The 26,056-nt window shown below is 47.1% G+C and overlaps 1 long non-coding RNA gene across 4 annotated transcripts in view; it reads left to right on the top strand.

Annotated features, from left to right (window-relative positions):
* Nucleotides 1-682: 682 nt before the first annotated feature.
* The window catches only part of LOC146193835 (uncharacterized), a 256,235-nt gene continuing 230,861 nt past the window's right edge, over nucleotides 683-26,056 (top strand). The window contains exons 1-4 of one of the 4 annotated variants that reach the window (XR_014706491.1): nucleotides 683-835; nucleotides 2,719-2,859; nucleotides 7,491-7,648; nucleotides 8,557-8,697. This is a non-coding gene — a long non-coding RNA (uncharacterized LOC146193835). Of the gene's footprint in view, nucleotides 836-2,718; nucleotides 2,860-7,440; nucleotides 7,649-8,556; nucleotides 8,698-9,396; nucleotides 9,590-26,056 lie in introns of those variants that run through there. The other 3 variants (XR_014706490.1, XR_014706489.1, XR_014706488.1) reach the window with 3 other exon arrangements.

Raw genomic sequence — 26,056 nt, 5'->3', positions numbered from 1 at the left:
AGAAAAGGAAAACAGATATGTGTTCACCGAATAACAGCGCAATTTCACGGTATTACCGCAGTGATGTCATCAATACAGCAAAAAGGATGGGTTTAAAGTTTCACAAAATATTCACAGAGCAAAGTTGTCTCCGAGTAACAGTAACGAAATCAGCAATCAGTTTTTCGTGTTTATTTAGCACAAATGTATGATGCTCTCAGTCTTGAGAGCTATTTCTTTTTCGCCTCTGCAAAGCCGCATGTGTGTGAGCGCGCGTGCGTGCAAACAACTCATGCGCAGGCACTCAATATGTGCGGCTCCGCATACGGTAAGAACTCAAGTTTTCATTACAATGAAGGAAGCAAACACACGATCGCTGAAGTGGGCTCGCCACTCCGAGTCTCTGCGTCGCCTCGAATACCAGCCACCCCACAAAACTACCGGAAGAAAAAGAACGAACGCACAAGATAGCGAACGTACAGAACTTACGCTCGCTCGGCGTTCCACTAATCCCGCCTTTCGTCCGAGCAGCGCGGCGCGACAGCGCGACTGGAAAAAAAAAAAAAGAAAGCGAACTCCACACGACACGTGATGGAGCAGCGCGGCGAGGCAGCGCGACTGGAAAAAGAAAGAAAGAAAGAAAGAAAGAAAGAAAGAAAGAAAGAAAGAAAGAAAGAAAGAAAGAAAGAAAGAAAGAAAGAAAGAAAGCGAACTCCACAAAGCACGTGATGCAGCTTCATGTGTCACGTGATTGCGCACCGAAGATCTGCAAAAACGCCCGTGACTGAGAGGCGGCGTTTGGCTGTTTGGCGACGTCGAGCGTGGAAAATAGTTCTTTCTGCCAGAAATCTTCAATGTAAGTTGACAAACTTTTTCATTCCTTTCTTATAAACGCTTTGCGCATACTCGCGGAAAATTTTGTGTTTCAGAAGTGAGCAGTTTTTACATTACAAGCGTTTACCCATTTTTTACTTTGCTGCATACTGCACGCCCAATGCTCTAGGAAGATTTTTCATTGTTTAGCGTTTTTATCACCTAGTTAAGTTTTAAAAAGTGATCCTCGATTGTCCGCGGCCTCTTTCCGATCATTTTGCAACATAGTTCAGATCTTTAAGGCGTTTTTTTGCGGAGTTATTACTAATTCTTCAAAGGTAAACAATTGCTTGGCCTCGCAGCCATAACCGTCAAATTTCAAATATTGAGAGAGGCCTTCTACTGCGTAAAAGCTATGTAGACGTATAAAACCTGTCATTTTTAAATTCCATCAGATGTGTGCGATCGCTCGCTACCTATCTGTTTTATTTATAGCGTTTCTTCGTTGAGCTATTTGCACATGGAGCCGGTAATTCGAGGTTAAAGCGCTAACCGCATTAGGCGACAATTCGCGGCGACATGCCGCGCGATGCCGTCGCGCGACGGGCTGAGGGCCGCCAAAGCATTGCCGCTCGTCGCCGTCGCTCGGTTTCTGGGTTTTTAGAAAATTTCGCGTGTCGCCCGGAAGCAGCTCGCGAGGCAGCCAATCGCAGAGGGCTTTAAGGTGCTCAACTTCCGTTCTGGCTTTTTTTTTCTTTTTATTGCGTGTGAAGTTAGTTTTCCTAGTCCGGTTTGGGCGAAGAACCTGGTGCCTTCACGCGCTCACTTCGTCTGATCCGTGTATATATATGAGTGCATCGAGATAATTCAGTAAAAGCTTGGAAGGGTAATAAAAGAAAGAAAAAGGTTAGCGTGGCTTGATATTGTTAATTTCCGAAAGGAGCAGGAGAAAGTCGCTGCTTGCAATGCAAGTCGGCATCGCAGTGTATAGTAACGCACCGCTGCGCTGTGACCCTTTAAAATACGATGCGTTACAAGAAATTTCATCAGTGTTTTATCGTACTTCATGCTGTTTAGTGTTAAAAATGGAATATAGCGTGATTGCATTCCCCTTGACCGAATGACGAGGCGGCGGTAACAGAGCAACGCTGAAAACGCGCCTCTGTCGCTGAGCGCCGTCGCTCCGTGCGGTATGCACCAGCGACAACGACAGGCGTTGGCGGCGGCGTCGCGCGACGGATCGCTAGGGGTTGTCGCCTCATGCGGTTACCGCTTTATTGGAACAGTCCATAAGCAACGACGTTCCGCGTAAAATTAGGTTTTTAAGCTTTCCTTTAGAGTAAGCACAGATTGGGGGGGGGGGGGGTGATATATAATTTTATTTATAACAATTCGCAGACTTCAATGCAGTAATAGTTACATTTATATCCTTTGTAGGTCAGTGCGTATTATTTTAGTACAGGCCCAGTGTTCTTTTTCTTTTTTTTTTAACGGAGGCGTGGCAAGTTATGTGGGTCAAGCTAACAATTGGCTGTGAATTAAGCGATTAGAGCTTTCAAACTTAGTATTCTGTTTTGTTTAATTTCTAAGAACCTTTAAGCTTCACAGAGAAACAGCATATTTTGAAAAGTGAATTTCAACTATGGAAGTTCTTCGTTTATTAATGTTTGACATTGCTGACAAGGGTCAGAATTGAAACAGATGATAGGATCGAGATTTTTGGTAACTTATGGCATGTGACCTAGAGCTGCTAGGAATTCATTTTCTGAGACAGCTTTTCTTTAGGAGTGTAGGGAAAGTAATGGTATGTTATGGGTTTTGAGAAGCATGGATTTAGTGGTCTTTCTTTTACTGCGTTTACGGCTTGTTTGGCAATAATGCTTGCAGTCCAGCTGATGCAATTGTATTGTCACACTGCTTTTGCAGCAAATTTCATCTGCCATCGAGGGAGTGCTGCCTGAATATGAAGCAGACAGCGTCATGAATCTGTTGAGGCAGTTTATTCTATCAGCCATGGGTGCCCTGCCCTAAAGCATCCTTCCTTCCAGTAAAGGAGACATTGAATTGGTAGGTATCACATGCTGATGTTTTTTGCGTTCATGTGTTTGCTTTATAACTGTAAAAATTTTTCTGGTTCATGCTTTGCATTTATTGTTTTCTTTTGAGAGTATAAAGGGCGGATGTGTAACAGGCTTCATTAAAGCAAAGCTTGAAACCAGCTCGGTGTTGTTATATGATTCTTGCTGTGTTTTTAGCGCAAGACTGACATGTTGGTGAATCTTGCTCATAGTCTGCAGTAAAGAAAATTTTTCATGGCCTCTTCAGAGCTTTAAAACAGGAGATATACTTAGCTGTTTTATTGCAGTAGTACCTACTGTTTCTAGTTGAGGCAAAATTGAGTAAACCTGTGTTTTAATAGCTCAGTGACAAACATGGTTTCATAATATAGCTGACTGCACTGTGCATATGTGTGCACGTTCATGCTGACATTCAGTTACTGTTTATTTAGACTGCCTCCTCATATGTACACATGCAGTGATGTTTCACTTGAACAAAGTTCAAGGGACCTTAGGAAAAAGATTGTTGAAATGAAAGTTCATTGGACTGAAATAAATGCGTGGAAGATTGTTTCCATTAGCTTCAAGAAATATTCAGTTCAGTCGTTCAGTCGTGTCGGACTCTTCGTGACCATATGGACCATGTCACGCCATGCTTTCCGGTCTCTCACTACCTTCCTAACATCACATAACTTCATCTGCAGTGCCTCGAGGATACCATCTAACCATCGCGTTCGCTGCCTACCCCTTCTCCAGCGACCCTCAACCTTTCCCAACATCAAATCTTTCTCCAGCAACTCCTCTCTTCTCATCAGATGACCAAAGTAGCTAAGCTTTAACTTCAGAATTTGACCCTCCGATGAGCAGTCAGGGTTTATGGTCGACAATATCGACTGATTTGATCTCCTGGCAGTCCAAGGAACTGTCAAGAGTCTTCGCCAGCACCACAATTCAAACGCGTCAATTCTTCGGCGGTCAGCATTTTTCACAGTCCAACTCTCGCATCCATACATCACAACTGGAAAGACCATAGCACGAGTTATACGGATCTTGGTTGGCAGACTAATGTCTCTGCTCTTTACTAGGCGGTCAAGGCTAACCATTGCTCTCTTTCCCAGAAGCAGGCGTCTCCTAATTTCATGGCTACAGTCTCCTTCCGAGGTAGTCTTGGAGCCCAAGAGAAAATCTGTCACAGATTTTTAGGTTGTTCAAATCTTATCTGAGCCAATTTATTTGTCACTGCGCTGATTTGCAAGTGAAGAATGCGTATCCTTTTGCAGCACTTTTGAAAGGACTACAGTGGTTTTGAACTCGATTACTGTGCAAGCTCCTGAGAATCTTGCCTATCACAAACAGCCTGCCGAGGAGACAAGGCTTTCATTTTCTCCAAGCAGATCATGGTTAACCAAAATGCACACATTTGCAATTCTTGGAGCTAAAGGGCCTGGTAGGGCTGAAGATCTGGCTTTGACTGGCTATGACTGTACAGCTAATTAAGCGTGCAGATAGCTATGAATTCATCTGGTTACAAGCTAGTTTAGACAGCCAATGCACTTTAAAGCTAAATAACGGCCACTTCACGCGATAATGAAGAGTGGTTCTTAACATAAATTATGCTACAGAGAGTGTGGACTGTGCTTTTTTAAGCGCTCAGTATGACTTTGAAGACACAGGATAGCACTGCGGAAAATGTTCGTTGAACTGAAATGAGCAATAACTGAAGTTTGTTAAAATGAAGTGCGTTTGCATAGTGTTCAATAGAGCTTCAGTGGGGGGATTTAATAAAGTTCGTACAACTGAATACATCGTCGAAGTGACGTTCGTTCAAGTGGTATTCTGTTTTTCTATGACTAAATGAGAAGATTTACTTTGCTCAAAGCAACATATATGCAAATATTTACTTTCTTGCTAGTCACCAAGATTTGCAATTAACTTCCGAACTCATTTTATTCACAACCTAAATAAATGCATCGTTAACCCTAGAGCCAAATAGTTACTAGCAATAACAAAAGTAATATGTTGATATTTATCTGTTGGAGAACATTTTCTGTTTAATTGTTTTGTGTGTTTTTGAGTTCTGCAAACATGAGGGGGCTTGTTACAGAAGGGGTGGGCTGCAAGACGAAGGGAAGTATCAGTGTGGCGGCCCTTTTGTGTTTATCAAATAATAATGCATTCTAACATGTAAAACGAATGCCTTTACAACCTGCTAAAAATCTTCTTTTTAAATTGCATGTTTGGGTTCTGCCTGGATAAACATAGATGGCAGAGAGAGATCTTTCTGCCATGGGGTGTGAACTGTATTTTGTGCAGAAAGCCAGAGGCTGTCAAACATGTGTTTATAGATTGTTGTGATTGGGTTTTTTGGGGGCAATATCCTACAGTGAACTTTGCTCAAAGATGTCCCTTTAAACCCCCATGGAATTTGGTTCTCAGGTGTTGAAAATTACAACAGTGTTCTGTAAGATATGATAAGGCTATTAAGCTTGCATAGCGCATGGAAGCACCGAATGGCTGTTCACCATGCTGACCTTTATTATCAGACTTATCCAAGAGTATAATGAGGGTTTTGTCCAACAGATGATGTTTTGAAAGCTCAGCCATGTGTACCTGTGTTTATCAATGTATTTGAAAAAGTGATCAGTTTGAATGCGATAATTAGAGGTATTGTATCTAAACTAGCTCTCGGCCAGCCTGTAGTGCTTGTGAAAAGGCAACAGTGACAAGAAGGGTGTTTTGCTAGAGCTTTTAAGGCTCTTAAATCTGTGCAGCTCTGCTTTAGTACATGCATTGTCTCGTGTACATGGCTAGTTAAATGATTTCTGTTCATTTTATTACAAAAAGTCATTCTAAATCTTAAGATAAGCTTGCTCACCTCTATTGTTTGTTTGCATTGTGTTCACGCATGCTATAGCTGGAAATGATGCAGTATTAGTTACAAGTAAATAAATAAAAGGAGCAGCAACTACATTTCCTTCGTCCGCAGATTTTTAAGAGAAACATACATGGGCTCATTAGATTTTAGTGTTATTTGCAACTGTGTTTGATAGTGAAAGATCTTCCTGTCATTGCATAGAAATCTTTCAGAAACTTCTGAAATAGTTTGATACCTGGTGATGTGGAGGTTGACTTCCCAGACAGTAATGTATTCCTATAGTCCATACTGCACCAGCCAAAAGATGAGACACAGCAAAGAGGACAGGACAAGGCTGGACTATCAACTGAATGTTATTGATAAGAAGAAAACAATGAAGACTCCTTCCGAAAAGCTCGCGCACAACCCAACCGGTGGAATGGCAGGAAATTGGGAAGAAGATGATGAAGAAAATTCAAAGCCAATTCCAAGTCAAGGCCTAACTAACGACTTTTCTAATAGATGAAATTCCTTACAATGAAGGCTAACCGACGCCTTAGCCACACACTTGTCCTCGGCTTTAGCAATGTAAAATGCTTCAACCAACTCTGCAGAGTTGATTACCATTGATGTAAACTACACCCGTATTATTAAAGTCAGGTGCACAAAGGGACGGGTCATGCTCCGACTTACACTCTCCGGATTGCACATGTAGCGCAAGATTAGAACTCGCCTTCCCTCCCAGAGAATTGGGAGTGCTCCGTCAGGCGCACATTTAGACATCTGCCTGTCTGCCCGTTGTATTTACAGCGAGAAACAAGATAGGAGCCTTGTGCGCTAGAGGTAGAAAGGGGCTCGACAGTGTACCTCGTGATAGTTTTCGTTGTGCAGTGTCACATAAGAAAAAGTTCACCACCTGCAGAAAGAATGTGGTCTACCACGTTCCGCTGAATTGTGGCCGGTGCTACTACGGGCAGACAGGCAGATGTCTAAATGTGCGCCTGACGGAGCACTCCAATTCTCTGGGAGGGAAGGCGAGTTCTAATCTTGCGCTACATGTGCAATCCCGAGAGTGTAAGTGGGAGCATGACCCGTCCCTTTGTGCGCCTGACTTCAATAATACGAGTGTAGTTTTCAGCAATGGTAATCAGCTCTGCAGAGAGTTGGTTGAAGCATTTTACATTGCTAAAGCCGAGGACAAGTGTGTGGCTAAGGCGTCTGTTAGTCTTCATTGTAAGGAATTTCATCTATTAGAAAAGTCGTTAGTTAGGCCTTGACTTGGAATTGGCTTTGAATTTTCTTCATCTTCCCAAGTTCCTGCTATTCCACCGGTTGGGCTGTGCGCGAGCTTTTCGGAAGGAGTCTTCGTTGTTTTCTTCTTATCAATAATATTCAGTTGATAGTCCAGCCTTGTCCTGTCCTCCTCTTTGTTGTGTCTCGTCTTTTGGCTGGTGCAGTATGAACCCATACCAACGTGCCCAGTTGTCAACCTTGTTGTATTTCTATAGTACCGTATGCATGCACAATAGATAAACGTAACCCCTTGCATATATCACTGAATCTTCCACTCTAGAAGAGAATTTTGTGCACAAGCATTTTATTGTAGTTTGCCTCTGTGGAGCATTGTATTTCTAATTCTTTGCTTCTCTTTCTATGCTGTTACTCAGCAACATATGAAGTATTCCTTGTTTGTTTCTGTTACTTGTGCATTTGACTTTTCCTTTCTTTATTATTCGAAATAACTTTCTTCCTGCTGTTCTGACTAGTGTTTTCGTATGCATATGCAGTCCTCTTGATGCTTCATTGAGCCATATCTGGAGACTCCCTGTTGCCGTGGTCTGTGCCGACAAGTAAAAACTAGGCAACCTGACTTCCGGGACAAGTAGCAGTGGGACGTAGCTGCATGGTTTCTTCAGCATCCATGTGGATTTCTTATAAAAGACAGGTATTTCTCCTATATTTGACTTTCATATGTGATCAAGATTTTACCTTGGTGACAAGCTCTTGAAGGAAAGGATGGACATGAATGGCACTTTCTTAATTTCTTACTCTTGGGAATACACTATTACGCCTTGTTAACTGCATATGTAGCAAAAATTATGTGTGACTGCATATTCCAGCAGTAAGCTGCATGATTTTTTAAGGATGAAATAATTTAGCTCCTATTGTTGGTAGCCTACTATTGATGAGCCAAAGCAGGCAATATTAGGTACCAAAAAGTGATTATGCGGGGCGGGGTGGGTTTTAATGAGACAAGCTCTCCACGTTTTAAGCCTTTGTACAGGGCCAACGTGTCTCCCTGAATGTGTCTGGGACACATGCAAGTCTTGTATCCTCAAAAGGACCTTGTCTAAATTTAAATAAAAGTAGCGCCACCCTATTTTGAGTACGACCAGTTCAGCAGTAAGCTCAAAATTGAAGCAAAAAGGCATTCATGTCCTGTGTGATGTCAGTGCACGTTAAAGAGCACCAGCTCGTCAAACGCTCTGAAGTCCTCCCCTACAGCATCTTTCATAGCCTGGGTTGCTTTGGGATGTTAAACCACATAAACCAAACCAGTCATTTTTTACCACCCCATCGGACTTGTCTTTCCGCGTATCTCCAAAAGATAGTGCCTACATAAGACTTGCCACTATTCCTGAGATTACCTAGATTATTATGTATGTATTTTATGATTATGTAATTTTCCTCAGTGGAGCATTGCGTTTTCAATTCTGGGCTTTTCATGCTGTCACTCAGCAACCATATGAAATACTCCTATGTTTCTTTTACTTGTGCATTTGACTTTTCCTTTATTACTCAAAAAATCTTTCTTCCTGCTGTTCTGACTAGTGTTCTCATATGTACATGCAGTCCTCTTGTTGCTTCATTCGACCATATCTGGAGACACCCTGTTGCCGTGGTCTGTGCCGACAAGTAACAAGGCAACCTGACTTCCTGGACAAGTAGCAGTGCGACGTAGCAGCATCCATGTGGACTTCTTATAAAAGAAAGGTATTCTAAATTTTGCTTTCATATGTGATAAAGATTTTACCTTGGTGACAGGCTCTTGAAAGAAAAAGATGGGCATGAGTGGCACTTTCTTACTCTCTGGGAATACACTATTGAGACTTGTTACCTGCGTATGTAGCAAAAAGTATGTGTGACTGCATCATGCCCTATTATCGCTCTTGTATTCCCCTAGGGGCTTGGTGTAGCTGGTCTCCTTCAGTAATTACTTATGTGTGTGTGTCATCTGCTATGGCAAACATAGCCATCACTCAGGAAAAATGGGAGCAAACAGGCATAGTGGCATCACTTGCTGGTAGCATGCACCAAAATGTATGTATACATACTGATATGTTGCCGCTCAACATGTGTATTTGCTTGATGTAGCAAATGGCAGAGGAGAGAGTTTATCTGATGACCAAGCATACTGCCATGTAAATTTCACTCCTTTGTTTCCTGGGCCCCTATTGTGATAAACTAATGTCGAATGATATAGAGGATCAAAAGGAATACAACTAAACACAGCAATAGTCTCTTTCTCCTGAGGGTGTTTTGCAGGTACTAGTTTGTACAGAAAGTGGTTGGAAACCAGTTAGCATATTTTGAGGAAAAACAGGCATCTGAGTGAAGAGAGATGTGTGTGATGCTAGCACAAAGCGTGTGAAATTGGCAGAAAAATTTTGAGCATGTATATTTCTTTTCTAGGTGACACCATGATAAATTTTTATATGGCTGGTACATCAAACACACAATGTCGTTGCTGTCGGAAACCAAGTGTTTCTGTGTCAAGGGTTTGTGCAATAAATGAAGGTATGAATTTGCATCTGTTTCTTTCGCCACTCTCACTTTTCACGAAATATTACATGCATGTGAATAGTGAGTAAAATACACGTTATTATTGGACACTTAAAATATAGTTAGCAATACACAAGGTATTAATACTTTGTATGAACACGATTCTTTAAAATAACGGTGGCCAATTATCGGAACACAGTCGTTACAGTGTCCATATACGCTATCAATAGGCTAATCATAGGAGGTATAAATACGTTCTATGTAAATACATTCTATTCAATCACGGTGGCCAATTGTCGGAAGGGAGATCATACATAATTCATACGTGTTCTAAAGACTTTCTTTTGATGGTCGATAGCTTCTATGATCATATTGTCTAAAGACATCGCATAAAGTGATCATAGACATTTTTGTAAGGGTGAAACGTGGAGGCTAACCAAGAGAGTTCTACTTAAGTTGAGGACAACCCAGAGGGCTATGGAACGAAAAATGGTAGGAGTAACATTAAGAGATAGAAAGCGTGCAGAGTGGGTCAGAGAAATAACTGAAGTTACCGACATTCATGTAGAAATTAAGAAGAAGAAATGGACATGGGCAGGACATGTAGTGCGAAGAGAGGATAACCGATGGTCGCTGAGGGTAACAAACTGGATTCCAAGGGAAGGAAAGCGTAGCAGATGAGATTAAGAAGTTCGCAGGGGTCAAGTGGATGCAGCTAGCACAGAAGCGGGTTAAGTGGAGAAATATGGGAGAGGCCTTCGCCCTGCAGTGGGTATAATCAGGCTGATGATGATGATGATGATGTCGAAGGGATTGGAAAAAAGAAGGAAATATTCCCGTAGTTTGGTAATGCTGTTTAATGTCCCAATGAAATTCACAGACGCCAGTGCAGGGCTCCAGAGAGTTTCAACCATCAGCGGTCTTACATCGCACAATATATAGGCGCCTTGCGCCAGCCGGCATCGAAACGCAGCAGCGACCTGGTTCAAACCCAGGTCGCCCTGCTTAGCAGTCGAGCGCCATCCATCGAATCACAAGGTGAAGGAAGGTTAATGAAAAGGCCGTTCGAGAATGCTAGCATCCACGATTTTCGTACCATCAACTTCTCTTGTAGCCCTTGCACGGTTTTTGTTAGTCTCGGATCATCCCACGGGGTCATTCCAAGACCAGGCCCTGGCCCTAAACCAAAGGCAGGCCCACGTTCGAGGCTTGAAGTCCTGGCTTGGTTTGAGCCTAGTTCCATTTGCTGCGGAGGAGGCAAACAGCGCACCCTCGCAAGTGCTCTACAGTACACAAGCATAGATACTGCCGGCAAGGGACTCCTGCTAAACGCTTCACGAAATGGGGTTCAAGTACGCAAACGATAGCAGCGATTCAGCCAAGGTTAAACCGAGTTAGACACGCGAAATCACGGTGTAATTCGATTTAGTTGTTGGTATTTGTTTTTGTAGCGATAGCTACACTACGCCAGGCGCTTCGCAAGGTCAGCGTCACTGCGCGCTGAGCCGTGGCACCACTGCTCCGCCAGCTGCGCGCATGCGCGGAGAGACGTCATAGTCCAGTTTGTAAATTGGTTTATATTGTTGTATATTGGTTATATAATATTGTGGTGACATATGGCATGCGATGGAACACTGCGACACTACAGAAACAGAACGACGGGATGGCATGATGACGAAATATGCTTTAATGGCTAGCGGGCCTAAGCGCGAGCTCTCCGCCCCGCGCCACTTCCCGCTTCGTTGTCTTCGTAACAAAACCCGGGGCCACCGAGCGATCTTGCCGATCGATTGCTTGTATTCTAATGCATGATGTGACAAATGAACAGGACTCGAAGATGAAATGCTTGACACCACAATGAATGCCAAGATGGAATGAATGTTCGCCCCGGAGCATCAGGTTCAATGTTCACTGTTTGCCGAAAGCCAAGGCTCATGGACACGCCGAACGGCTTGGGCGGGGGTGCTGTCTTCGCTCGAGTGGTCGTGAGGTCGCTTCGTCGTAGGGTTGGTTGGGTCGGCTTTGGGCTCTTCCTGGTCGTCATGTGTTGTGGTCAGGGCTGATGACGGGGCTGGGGAGAGGGGCTGGTCGGGTATGAGCAAAAAGGGCTGGGGCAAAGCTGGGCGGCGATCTCCACGGGCTTTCGGCCGATGGACCCGGTGGACGGTTGGCGTCAACGGTGCAAGGCGAGGATGATAATGAACCGCACCTGAAACCAAATGTTGGGTAGTGGCTGTGGCAAGGGATGGAACACGGCGATATGATAAGACATGACAACAAGATATGACATGATGTTGAAATATGCTTTAATGGCCAGCGGGCCTAGCGCGAGCTTTCCGCCCCGCGCCACTTCCCGCTTCGTCGTCTTCGTAACAATATGAAAGAAAAGGCGCATTAACTATCATGCTTCGTGGATACCTTAACCGCGCCGTAAGGGAAGAGAAGACAGGAGTTAAAGCTGATAGAGAGAAAGAATTGCCGTAGTGGAGGGTTGCGGAGTAGTTTTGACCATCAGGGTATGATGTAACCTAACCAGAGCAGCGCTATTGTTGACAGGCTAGTGCACTGCGGATGCCGACAGAGTCCGAAAGGCCGTCGGCTTGCCGAGCTGGCGAATCATGGTGAAGAGCTCAGATTTACGCATGTGCCTGTATTTATTTATTTATTATACCCTCAATGTACGTCGTAGTACATTACAGAGGGGGGGGGGCAAACACAAGGCAAATTATACAATAATTATATTTGTATAATTATTTCATATAAATTATACAAATAATACAATACACATATAAAGCATAGAGAGACAAAAACAGCAAAAAAGGCAAACAATAAAATCAATGCTTACAAGAAAATATATCATTATTGTCCCGGGTTCCACACAGTAGCAAGCACAAAATACAATGTAAGAAGTAAGCAATGTTCCTACATGCAGTGAACAATTTGTTGCATTAGTTTACAAAATAAAACTTTAATGGCCGTTTTAAAGTTATCTGTAGTGCTAGTGATGCTTGTAAGTGACACTGGTGATTTGTTCCAATATTTGCTTGTTTGGGGAAGAAAGGAATACAAATAACCTACGGTGTTACTATGAGGAATATTCACTTTTTGGCGGTGATTTAAGCGAAACAAAATATATGATGGTGGTTGTCGTGTCTTGCGAGGGGAAACAACACTGTAGCCGAGGTGCAACAAGAACTCGGTTTTATTGTCATCCGGCCGTCAGACCGCGCGTCCCGCTGGTCGACGACTCCCCGTGCAAACCAACACGCATGTGCTTATATCGAGATACAGACAGGCAAGGGGGCGGTGCCCAAATACCGGCACGTGGCCGTGAGTTGGCCGTTTGCTTATCGTGATGCAATCGTGATACAAACACTACATTCCCCCTTCCCTAGACGATGCATGCTCTCATTACACATGGTTGACATTTATAACAAACGGTTAGTTTTTTATACAGAAATAAGTGAAACAAGTGAACGGTTCAAACTCTAGTTCGAAAAGTTGGTTGACACAATCACGGCACGGATGTGTACCGATCCGGCGGACGTCTTTCCCTTGTCGGATACCGATGTCGTGTTGAGGCTTCGTAGCCCCTGTCGCCAGGAGAAGACCCCGAGTCGTGATCGATGTCTTCGGAACCGAGGGCTTCCGTCGATACTCCCCCTCCTGCGGCAAACGCCCCTGGATCTTCCTCAACTGTGCCCGCTGCTTGTTTCGGCGGCTGCATAGCACTTTGTTCATCAGTGCCCGTCGATGACTTAGATGGTTGCCACGGCTGCCAGGAGTCCTCACCATGGGCGCCACAACCGTGGTCTGCGGACGTTGCCTCCGGGTCTGCCTGCCTTGTGCGTATGTGGTCTTGATGCCTCTTCCACTCCATGACCCCACGTGGTGTTGTCACCTGTAGCACATACGACACTGGCCCCGAGAGTGACGTCACCGTTGCCTCTAACCATCTTGGACCTACTCTAGAGTTGCTCAGAAACACTTTGTCCCCAACGAAAAAACTTCTCGGAAGTTCTCTTCGACTGCCAGTTTGTCGAAATTGCTTTTGCCCGACCACTGAACGAGTACTAGGCTTAAGTAAATCGAGTCGAGTTCTGAGAGGTCGCCCGATCAAAAGCGAAGCCGGAGATTGCTGGGTGGTTGCGTGAGGTGTATTCCGGTACGCTAGAAGGAAACTGGCTAGTCGCTCTTCAATGGGCCGGGCTCTGTTGTCCTTTCGCAGGGCTTCTTTAACTGTTCGTACAAATCTTTCAGCCAAACCGTTACTTGACGGGTGATATGGCGCGGACCGTACATGTTTTATTCCGTTCATCTTGAGGAATAACTGAAATTCTTCGCTGCAAAACTGCGGCCCGTTGTCTGACACGATGACCACGGGCAATCCAAAACGGCTGAAGAGGTCACGCAGCTTACCGATGGTAGCTTCTGCCGAGGTCCACGGCATCAGGAAAACCTCCGGCCACTTTGAATGAGCGTCTACCGCCACCAAAAAGTTGCGCTGAAGAAACGGGCCAGCAAAATCCAAGTGGAGTCGGGCCCATGGCCTCGTAGGCCAAGCCCACGGATGAAGGGGAGCTTGGGTAGGCAGCGCTCGTTGCTGCTGGCAGGCCGCACACGTTTTCACGGTGTTCTCCAGGTCGGCGTCAATTCCTGGCCACCAGACGTACCTCCGGGCAACGTCCTTCATTCGCACTACTCCAGGATGCCCCTCGTGCAGCTCGTCCAGGATTGTCTTCTGTAAATAAGGGGGAACCACAATGCGCATTCCCCAAAATAAACATCGTTAACCGACAACTCCAGTCTTTTTGAAACGAATGGTTTCATCTCATCAGCCACTCGCTCGGGCCATTGACCCGTTACCGCGTGAAGAACCTGCCGTAAGGTATGGTCACGTGATGTTTCCCGCGCAATGTCCGAGCTTGTTATCGGGAAAGTCTCCCACCGAAGTGCGTAGCAGGCGGTTACTTCGTCGTCTTCTTCCTTCTCGCCACTCCCGGGCAGCGGTAGACGCGACAGACAGTCTGCCTCTGCGTTGATTTCCCCTGAACGATATACTATATCGTAACGGTAGGCCGACAGCGTAATTGCCCACCTCTGCAAACGAGCCGCGGCAATGCTTGGTATTCCTGTTTTGGGACCGAGTATCGTCTGTAAAGGCTTGTGATCAGTTACCAAGCTGATCTCTCTACCGTAAGTATAGCAATGGAACTTCTTAATTCCAAAGACTAAGGTGAGCGCTTCTCGCTCTAACTGGCTGTAGTTCCGTTCACTCGGCGATAATGTGCGTGATGCAAACACGATCGGCCGCCTGGAACCATCTTGTTCCACTTTCGATAAGACTGCACCCAGCTCATAAGATGAGGCATCGCATACTACCCGAAGCTGAGCTTCCGGATCGTAATGTGCCAGCACCGGCGCTTTTATTAGCAGCCTTTTTATCTTTTTGAATGCTATGTCGCACTGTTCACTCCAGACCCACGGCAAATTCTTGAACATAAGCTGATTCAGTGGGAAGATGACTGTTGATAACTCTGGCAAAAATTTTCCGTAGTATGTCACCATGCCCGTAAACGTTCTCAGCTGTTTCTTATCGGCTGGGACGGGTGCTTCTAATACGGCCTTTACCTTCTCTGGTGATGCTGCAGTTCCTTGTTTACTGACCACGTGACCCAGAAACTGCAATTCTGGTTTCAAAAATTCACACTTCTCTGCCTTAATCCGCACTCCTCTTTCGTGCAACCTGTTCAGTAACGCATCCAGGTTCACTAGGTGCTCCTTTTCGTTCCGGCCCGTGACGAGAATATCATCTAGGTAGCATATATCACACCTTTCAATCCTTTTAACATGTTGTCCACTATCTTTTGAAAAATTGCAGGCGCGCACGCCACCCCGAAGACTAAGCGATTTACTGCATACAGTCCTTTGTGCGTGTTGAGGGTGAGGTACTCGCGCGAAACCTTGTTTATTACCACTTGCTGATACGCTCTACTCAGGTCAATCTTCGAGAACACCTGCGCTCCGGAAAGTGTGGCCAAGATTTCTTCGATCTTGGGCAAGGGGTAGCTGTCAATGTTTAAGCAAGGGTTTAAAGAGGTCTTATAATCTCCGCAGATGCGTACGCTGCCATCTTTTTTTACCACAGGTACAATTGGTGAGGCGAAAGCACTGTTTGAAATGGGCTCGATCACGCCCAGACTAACTAGTTTTTCCAGTTCTTTCTCCACCGCTTCTTTCAGTGCGAACGGAATGCTTCTAGCTTTACAAAACTTTGGATGCTGTTCTGGCTTCAGGGAAAGTTGAGCTTGCTCACCTTGAATTTCACCGAGTTCATCGTTGAACAACTGCGGATGTCGGTTTAAGACTTGTTTCAAGTCCCGGTGGTCTTGCGCACCCAAGTGATTAACGCTACTCCAATTGAGCCTGAGCTGATATAACCAGTCTCGTCCTATGAGAGCAGGACCCTCCTGGCAGAGAATGTGCAGAGGTAGCTGGAGAGACTGATGCTGATGCTTCACGTTTACTGTTGCCACTCCTTTCGGGCGCACGCACTCCCCTGTGTACGTACGAAGCAACACCGATGACGGGCGTAACTTCATCTGTGGGAAGCGTGAGCGAAATAAACTGTACGGCATCACTGACACTGCTGCTCCAGTATCCAGCTCCATGTCAAGCGGCATTCCCTGAATACACAGCGTAAAGCGTATCGGCTCTTGACGTGGTTTCTCGAGCGTTGTTTGCAACAGTGGCTCGATGTCTTCCTCGGTCTCGAACACGCCGAAGCTTTGCCTCCGGAAGTTTCCTTTTCGTGCGTCTTACCCGCTCGCTTTCGAAGGGTGCGAATCAGATTCAAGCTGGGAGCGGCAGACTTTTTCAATATGTCCTACTTGGTGGCATTTAAAGCAAGTCGCTGTTCGGAACCGGCAAGCCCGGTTGCGATGACGCAAGCCACATCGACTGCATGTTGAACCGTTCCGTGCAAGGGACTCTTCTGCAGAAAACTTCTGAAGGTCTTCCTGGGTTGCACTGCTAGATCGGCATTCTGTGACGTTCTTGGAAGCAGCCTCAACTAATAAGGCTATCTCAACCGCCTTTTTGAAAGTCAGAGATGCATCCTCAACAAAAAGCCTCTTCTGGATGCCAGCACTAGCAAAACCACATACAAATCTGTCTCTCAGAGTTTCTTCTAAGTTAGCTCCAAAGTTGCATGTTTCTGCAGATTGCTTGAGGCCTGCCACGAACTGCGCGATGCTCTCCGTTTGTTGTTGCGTTCTTCGGTGAAACCTTGCTCTTTCCGCAATAACCGATGGCTTGGGTGACAGATGCTCTCGTAATCCTTTCTGCAGTTCTGACAAAGACTGACTAGCCGGAGCGTTCGGGGCAGTCAAACTCTCCAATAACTTGTACGTCTTCGGACCCACGATACTCAGGAAGGCATCTACTTTGTTCTCGTCTGGAATCTTATTCACTCTAAGGAATGCATTAATCCTTTATTCGTAAGTTTCCCAATCCGACTGAGATTCATCGAAAGATTCCACTTGCCCAATCGTGACCATCCTGGCTGTTTCCGAGTCGCTCCGTCGTTGTCCTTCTTGTACGCTTGGCTGAATATCTGTCTTCACGGTCCCCGTGGGATCGGTCATCGTTCTGCTTCAGAATCCCATCCTCGTCGCCAAAAAGTTGTCGTGTCTTGCGAGGGGAAACGACACTGTAGCCGAGGTGCAACAAGAACTCGGGTTTATTGTCATCCGGCCGTCAGACCGAGCGTCCCGCTGGTCGACGACTCCCCGTGCAAACCAACACGCATGTGCTTATATCGAGATACAGACAGGCAAGGGGGCGGTGCCCAAATACCGGCACGTGGCCGTGAGTTGGCCGTTTGCTTATCGTGATACAATCGTGATACAAACACTACAGTGGTTCAACCCAAAGAGGACGTAAGTATAAATTGTAATAATATATTTTATGAAAAAGATATAGGCGAGATATTTTTCTGCGGATGAATAACAGCGAGAGGTGTAGGTGGTGGCGCTGAAACTATTTTAATGGAAATGTTTAGGAAGCCATAGCGGCGGTTGGAGTCCTCACTCCGGTATCATCTTGGCGTAGGCTGCTGTCCGCGCTTTCGACGAGTTCTTTTTGACTCGATTTGCGTCCGAGCTGATCAGAGCTGCCTCCCACCCCTCCTGCGTTGGCTGGCTATTAATAGTGGCACCCTCATTTCGCTGGCAGACCCGCACCATATGGTACAGGTCCCGCCTTCTCCACGCAGAATTTTCATTGTGAGTCAAATGAGTCTCGATCTATTGCGTTTAGTCTTCGTGGGTTGTTTAAAGAATTGATCTGTAGCTTGTGGAGATGTAGCTCTTCCCCTTTGTTCAATGTCTTAGCCCGTGGAAGGTAGACCCGGCAAAACAATCTTACGTGCTGAAGTATATTTCAGTTTAAGTTTTTAATTGCGTAGGACGTTCCACGAGGTCCGTACAGGGTGTCCGGGGGAGAAATGCTCGGGCTGAGCCGTGTGCACTCTCGTTTCCTGGGATGGCCTGGTGACCTGATATCCATAATAAGTGTTTATGTGTGGGTTGGTAGCCACGGGTGTAACTATATTGCAGGACTTTAGCTACTAGCGGTGCAATCCTGCCCTGAGGTAATTGCGGTATGTTGTCTGTGAATCTGTAAGAATGTGTGTTAGAGCTAGGGTAATCACCGCTTCTTCCACAGCCAGTACATCTTGGTTAGACAATATTATTCCATCCCTTGTTTTGTTTTAGTGCACTACCACGGCGGCCGTCACTCCTTGCTCGGGACCCACAGCTTCAACATATAAACAAGTCATAGTGACTTTTTATAGCTTGAGCTCGTGCTTGTGGTCTTGACTAGTAAAACTCGGGGTGCATATTCCTCGGCATTGGGTAGCCTAGAATTGTCATCGCCGTGAGGCTGGGGTTTAGCTAAACCTTTGGGGTTTAGCTGTTGGGGGGGGATCTGAAAGACTTGTTGGTCCATCACCCACCGGGATCCAACGTCATCGTCATCAACACAGCAGAGATGCAGATGGCTGAGCACATGATGAGCATCCGAAGCTTGAATTTCAAGGGAAGAGACCATCTGGTCAACGCCTTCATGACTGCACATGGAGTACCTCAAAGGGTTGGCCTACGACATCAACCCGGAGCAAGAATGAACGGAGGACCTGTTCGTCAGGTCTTAGGGCGTGAAAATAATCGTGGCCAGAGCAATGGGCAAGTCCAAGTCGGCCCTCATTGCATTTGAGGGACCAGTCGTACCAAAGTGGGTGTACTACTACGGGGGAGGGATGCCATTCGATCCCTACAACCCAGCGAAGCAATTTTCCCTAACCTGCCGAAAGCCAAGACACAGAGTAGACATATGCCCGAACCCGTCTATCAGGGCCTGCAGAAGCTGCAACAAACAAGATCCGGAGGAGGGTCACGAGTGCGAACCCTAATGCGCTGTTTGTGGGGAGCACATGAGACTGGAGCCACCGGCTAGCGAAGCAAGATCAAGGAGATCCCAAAGAAGACAGAGGGGCACCCAAAACCACGTCAGAGCTGCCCAGAGACGAGGGGAATCAAAGGGGGTTGAATTCGGACAGGGAGGAGGAGACATCGGTTGAGCGGTCCAGTTCCCAGTCACAGCCCTGGTCGGATACCAAGGCGGAACCCAAGACGCCGGCGAAGAAGAGCAAGCTAAATGCCTGGGGGACGAAGAAAGAAGACGTTTATCAGGTGAGCAGGTCAGCATTGGCCTCCCAAAAACAGCTAGAGGAGGAGAGAATATAAATTCTAGCTGGCCTAAGAGAAATAAGAAAGGAGAACGCATTAATTAAGAGACGGTTACATCAGACGCAGAACCAAATTAACATTACACAAAACAAGTTTGAAAAATCCACACTCTCGGTAAATAAGACCGCCTCTGACCGCCGAAGACATGGGAAGGATAGTAGAGGAGAAGCTAGCACAGCTGCTCCCACACATAATTGAGCAAATCACGAAGAACGCCATGGAGCAAGTCACAGCCTATATAGAGCAAGCTTCCAGGCGATGCAAATCGAGATGACCAAACGGATTAGGAAGCAAACAGCAGCCACTACACTAAGAGAAAGTGCCGCGAAGCCGTACCACACAGGCCCGGACCGACCAGCTTGAATCTGAGACCGATCATGACTAGACACCAGAAGGCAAAGCAAGACCGCCGAGAGATTTGGCAGTGGAATTGTAGGAGCATCTGATGCAAGAAAGGGGGTGCTGTCATAGCTGCTGGCCTCCCACGCAGAACCAGCGGCTGTGATAGCCCTATAGGAGGTAGGAAGTTCCCCTTAAATTCGCGGGTACGAGGTCTTTGCTGCCGATCGTGAGAGCAGGAAGGTAGCGAGAATGGTGGCGAAAACCATTACAAGAATTCAGCACCACCCATTCAAAGGGATTGAAACACTGCATCTGCTGGTGGAGGTGGTCCAAAAGAGTGACAAAAGCAGTGCGCTTCTATTCTAATTGTATTGCCGCGGACAACAGGGCTAGACGTGACTAAAATGACGGGACGAAGCTGAACCAGCAGGCAAAGTTCCGCGCACAGCACGCGAGCCAACTTCGGCGTCCTTTTCTTCCAGGCGCCACCTAAGAACATCAGGGACACCAGGTGGCATTACTCCCCCTCCCAAAAAAACGAAAGCACAGACTGGGCGCGAGCGATGGGCGATGCAAGTCGGTACAGAAACCAAATATAAAACGGAGTCGGTGCCCTACACAACTAAACGAGTGCATAGTACACTGCACATTACCGCGTGAAATACGGTTTCATGCGGAAACGTGCACCAGCTCGGAGCGTGGTTGCTGACGCGAGGTCTGCACAGTACCCGCTGGAAGGACTTCGTATGTCACTTCTGTGACACGGCGCAGAACCTGTAAGGTGCAAAGTAACGCGACACCAGTTTTTCAGACAAGCCGGGCCGGCGCACCAGTGTCAACACCCAAACTTGCTCTCCTGGTTGGTATGTGACGTGTCGATGACGGAGGTTGTAGCGACGCGTATCCTTTCCCTGCTGTTGCTGAATGTGGATGCGGGCAAGTTGGCGTGCTTCCTCGGCGCGATGAGCAAACGCTTCAGCGTCTTGTATGAGAGGATTGTCCGTGCAGCACGGAAGCATGGCATCTAACATCGTCTGAACGTCGCGTCCATAGAGCAGGCGAAATGGCGTAAAACGCGTCGTCTATTGGATGGCAGTGCTGTAGGCATATGTGACGTACGGGAAAATCTGGGTGTCTATGCACATTGAAATCATGTAGGCGATCGTTTTATTGAGTCTCTCCGTGAGGCCATTCGTCTGTGGGTGATAGGCAGCGGTTTTGTGATGGCTCGTGTGACTCAGCTTAAATACGTCGTGCATAAGTTGTGCTGCAAACGCCGTGCCTCGATCGGTGATTACTTGGGACGGCGCGCCATGGCGCAACACGATTTGCTGCATAAAAAACTGGGCGATCTCAGATGACGTGCCACGCTTCACCGCCTTGGTTTCAGCATACCGCGTCAGATAGTCGGTCGCGACTATAATCCATTTGTTACCGACCGATGTCAGCGGAAATTGGCCCAGAAGGTCGATGCCGATTTGGTCAAACGGTGTTCGGGGAGGCGCAATAGGTTGGAGCAAACCCGCTGTCTTGAGAGGCGGCGCCTTTGGACGTTGGCACTCACTACAGCCTCTGACGTAGCGATGAACGGCAGCGTCAGCAAGTTTAGGCCAATAATAGGCTTGACGAACTCGGGCGAGTGTGCGTGCAAAGCCCAAGTGGCCAGAGGTGCGCTTATCATGGCAAGCAAAAAGGATATCAGCACGGAGGTCTGCTGGCACTACGAGGAGGTACTCTCGGTCAACAGTGCTGGAGTTCTGTTTGTATAGAACGCCATTCCGGACGCAGAAAGCAGACAGGTTCCGAGCAAAATGCCGAGGGATATCAGCAGCGCGACCCTGCAGGCGGTCAACGACAGGCCGAAGGTCTGGGTCAGCTCGCTGTCGGGTTATTATGTCTGAAGCGCTCACCAGTTCAAGAAAACCGCTCTCGTCGTCTGTGCTACCATCGACTAAACCGACAGGTGCGAGCGACAGCGCGTCAGCATCTTCGTGTTTCTGGCCAGATTTATACACAATGGTGTACTCATTTTCTTGTAGGCGAAGACTCCATCGTGCTAGGTGCCCAACGGGTCGCGAAGGATAGCCAGCCAGCACAAGGAATGATGATCGGTGACCACTTTAAACTGGTGGCCATAGGGGTAAGGCCTAAATTTCATGGTGGCCCACACAACCGCAAGGCATTCCTTTTCCGTAGTGAAGTAGTTTGTCTCGGCGCGCGAGAGTGTGCGGCTGGCATATGCTATTACCTTTTCGACGCCAGCTTGGTGTTGAACGAGTATATTGCTGGCGTGGTGTGAACTTCGGTGTCAGCGTCTTCATGAGATTGCGCAAGAACAGGGCTTGTTTGCAGTCGGCTGCGCAGCTCCGCAAAAGCCTGTTGTTGCTCGGCGCCCCACACGAACTGTGTATCATCGCGCGTGAGGCAAGTCAGGGGGGCGGCAACTTTGTAAAAATCGGCGATGAAGCGGCGGTAGTACGTGCAGAGATCCAGGAAGCGTTTCAAACTTCTCTTGTTTGCAAGAACGGGAAATTTGGCGACAGCAGAAGTCTTGTCGGGGTCTGGCCTAACGCCTGCGGCACTCGCATGGTGACCTAGAAACTTCAACTTTTTGTAGCCAAAGTAGCACTTCTCGGGCTTCAGCGTCAAGTAAGCTGACCTGAGGGCATCTAATAGTGCGCGCAGGCTTTCGAGGTGTTCTTCAAAGGTTTCAGAGAATATGACAACGTCGTCGAGATAGACTAAGCAGATATGCCACTTGAGGCCAGCGAGAACGGTGTCCATCATGCGCTGAAAAGTAGCCGGCGCTGAACATAGGCCAAAAGGCAGCACTTTGAACTCGTATAGTCCATCTGGGGTGACAAAAGCTGTTTTTTCGCGGTCCCGCTCATCGACCTCAATCTGCCAGTACCCGCTCTTCAAGTAAATCGAGGATAAGTACTGGGCGCGACGAAGCTTGTCGAGCGAATCGTCGATACGGGGCAGCGGGTAGACGTCTTTGTTAGTGATGGCATTCAACTTTCGATAATCGACACAGAAGCGAAGGGTCCCATCTTTTTTTCTTTACCAGCACCTCCACCAAAATATGTCACGGACAACAAGGCTAGACGTGACTAAAACGACGGCACGAAGCTGAACCAGCAGGCAAAGTTCCGCGCACAGCACGCGAGCCAACTTCGGCGTCCTTTTCTTCCAGGCGCCACCTAAGACCATCAGGGACACCAGGTGGCATTATACAGCCCCCCATGCAGCGGAAGATGGACTTCACAGGATGCTCGAGGAAACATTGGCAAGAGGAAATCAGCTAATTATATCAGGCGACTTTAATGCAAAAGACCTGAGCTGGGGATACATGCGACAGGACAAGAGAGACCACAATATTAGAGAGGTAATAGACAGGCATGAATTAGCACTGGTAACGGATCCGGAAGTACGGACAACAGTGTGAGCAAAGACACTCAGTTCAGTTCAGTTCAGTCGTTCAGTCGTGTCCGACTCTTCGTGACCATATGGACCATGTCACGCCACGCTTTCCGGTCTCTCACTATCTTCCTAACATCACATAACTTCATCTGCAGTGCCTCGAGGATGCCATCTAACCATCGCGTTCGCTGCCTACCCCTTCTCCGGCGACCCTCAACCGTTCCCAACATCAAATCTTTCTCCAGCGACTCTCTCTTCTCATCAGATGACCAAAGTAGCTGAGCTTTAACTTTAGAATTTGACCCTTCAATGAGTAGTCAGGGTTTATGGTCGACAATATCGACACTACGCCGGACCTTACGATGGTCAAGAACTGCGGCGACGTTAAGTGGATAAACACACTTAACGATCAGGGTAGTGATAACTATGTAGTAAGCACGACCATCCGCATGTACAAGATAAAGCGTCAAATTTGCGCAGCCAGAATTACAAACTGGCACATGTTCCAGGAAGCGCAGGAGGAGGACCAAGGCGAGACGAGGATCTTGATAACTGGTGCGGGCGCTCCGGAAAAACAAGAAGAGATTTAAGCAAAAATTGCCATGCACAAATGAGGCCCCAAAAATAGATGCCCATTTACTCCACCTGTGGGAAGCGAAAAGGGGACTGTTAAGAAGATGGAAGAAAGAGAGGCACAGTCGAAAGTTTAAGCTGAAGGCCGTGGAGATCACATAGAAGGCGACGGAGCCTCGCCGGACAACTGGCGAGAGCCAACTGGGGAAAATTCTGCGACTCTCTGCAGTGGACTCTCAGCACTGGCAAGACATAGCGAATCCTAAAGGCCATCATGGACCCCACCAATACCAAGCGAGAGGGGCAGAAGTCGCAGGAGCGGTTGCTATGCACATTCCCAAGCACGAAGGAAGACGTTATCAAGGCCGTCCACAACGAATGCCATGGAGTAGAGCTAGAGGATTAATATCCATATGCAGAAGAGTACAAAGGGGACCTAAATCTGAAAATGGACGAGCCGATCAAGGAGGAAGAAGACAGACCGGGCGGCAATAGCCAGCGCTCCTGCAAACACAGCGGCTGGCGATGCCCAGCTCACTAATGTCACAATTCGGAACATGAGCAACAGCAATATCAAGGCACTGGCACAATTCATGAACAAGCATTGGGACGCAGGAATGGTGCCATCGCAGTGGAAACACTCGGTGGTCATCATGATCCCGAAACCGGGGAAGAAATTGGCAATAGCAAATTTGAGGCCCATTTCTTTAACTTCGTGCCTGGGGAAGAGTTTCTAGAGGGTTGTCAACACTATACTGCAAAACTACTTAGAGGAAAGTGCTTAGCCAGACACCATATTTCGCTTCAGGCAAAAAATATCAGCCAAGGGCGTTCTTCAGATCAAAGAAGAGGTCCTGGTGAATATCCCGCACTCGGCAGAAAACGTGGTTTTGGCAGTGTATATTAAAAGTGCATTTAATATTGTTAGTCACAAGGGGATCTTAGATGGTCTGGCAGACACGAATTGGGGAGCCATAGTCTACGAGTACGTTCGGAGCTTTCTGTGTAACCGGATGGCCGAAATCAAGATTGGTAACATAGAAACATAGACCTTCTCCCCGCGCAACAAAGGGATGCCTCAAGAACCAGACATTTCGCCACGCTCTACAACGTGGCAATGATTGGCCTGGCGAGGCGCCTCGAGAAGGTGGAGGGCATACAGCACACTATGTACGTTGATGACGTCACCATCTGGACGACCACGGGATCACTCGGGGCGAAGGAAGCAAAACTGCAAGGAGCAGAATCTTTCATAGAAGAATATCTAACACAGATGTGCTTGGATTCTCATCAGGGTGATCAGAACTGATCAGATTCTGGCGAGGGAAGATCAACCATTTTGTTCCTACAGACCAAGGCCACAAGCTCTAAATCCGGCTACAAGGAGAGATCTTGCCCGCAAAGGCAACCGTGAGGATCCTGGAGATGTGGTTCCAATCGAATCAAAGGTGCCAACAGATTCTTAAGTTGCTGAAGACCTCTACCCAGCCGGTCGCCTGAATGATATAGCGCGGGTGACCAGCAGAAAGGTGGAGATGAAGGAGTCGTACACTCTCAAACTGGTCCGGAGCATCATGATTAGCAGAGTGGCGTACGGTATACCTTACTTCAATATGACCAAAGGAGATGAAGACAGAGTGGACGTCATCGTCAAAATGGCGATCAAGACCGCACTCAAGCTCCCCAAGAATACGCCATGCCACAACAGGAAAGCTCTAGGTCTACACAATACAATACAAGAATTGGCAGAAGCCCAGATCAAGTCGAAGCTGAACAGACTTCTGCAAACGAGGACGGGAAGACGGATGCTGGAGAGGCTGGGGTACAACAGACCCCTACAGGCTTATAACAGGACAATAGAGGTATCGCGGGAAGTCAGAAATTGGTACCGAGTTGGGCCCATACAAAGAAACATGGACCCTCGCCTACACCCGGAAAGGAGGCAGGCAAGGACAGTATATTATGAGAAAGGTTTCGGCCAACAAGCCACATCAAAGTTCACCGAGGCAGCTTTATAAGAAACCAACGCAAAGGGGGCATTAGCCACGGTCACGGAAATTTTCAGCGGAGCAAGATAACCAAGACAGCACACCAAATCCTGACTTCCACAAGCGAGCCAACAAATCTATACACTCTAACACTAGGGTGGATTCTAGGGCACGCAGGAATTACGGGCTATTTGTACGCAGACAGGGTATCTGTACGCAGACATGCAACCTACCGTGCATAGGACCTGATTCCGCTTGACCCCAACTGCACAATACTACAGCACTACAGAGGCTTGTGGAAAGTATATCCGGAGCTACATAAAAAGCTCGGCAACGAGGAGGCCTTAGATTTGAGGTGGCTACAAAGGGCACCCTAATTAAATTACACATTTGACACGGGATGCATCTCACTACATTCAAAGACGAATGCCC

This window comes from Amblyomma maculatum, chromosome 4 (assembly GCF_055883805.1).
Source record: "Amblyomma maculatum isolate TAMU_Amacu chromosome 4, ASM5588380v1, whole genome shotgun sequence".
Classification (NCBI taxonomy): Eukaryota; Metazoa; Arthropoda; class Arachnida; order Ixodida; family Ixodidae; genus Amblyomma; species Amblyomma maculatum.
Note: the sequence above shows the minus strand (reverse complement) of the source record. Positions and strands in the feature narration are given on the sequence as shown.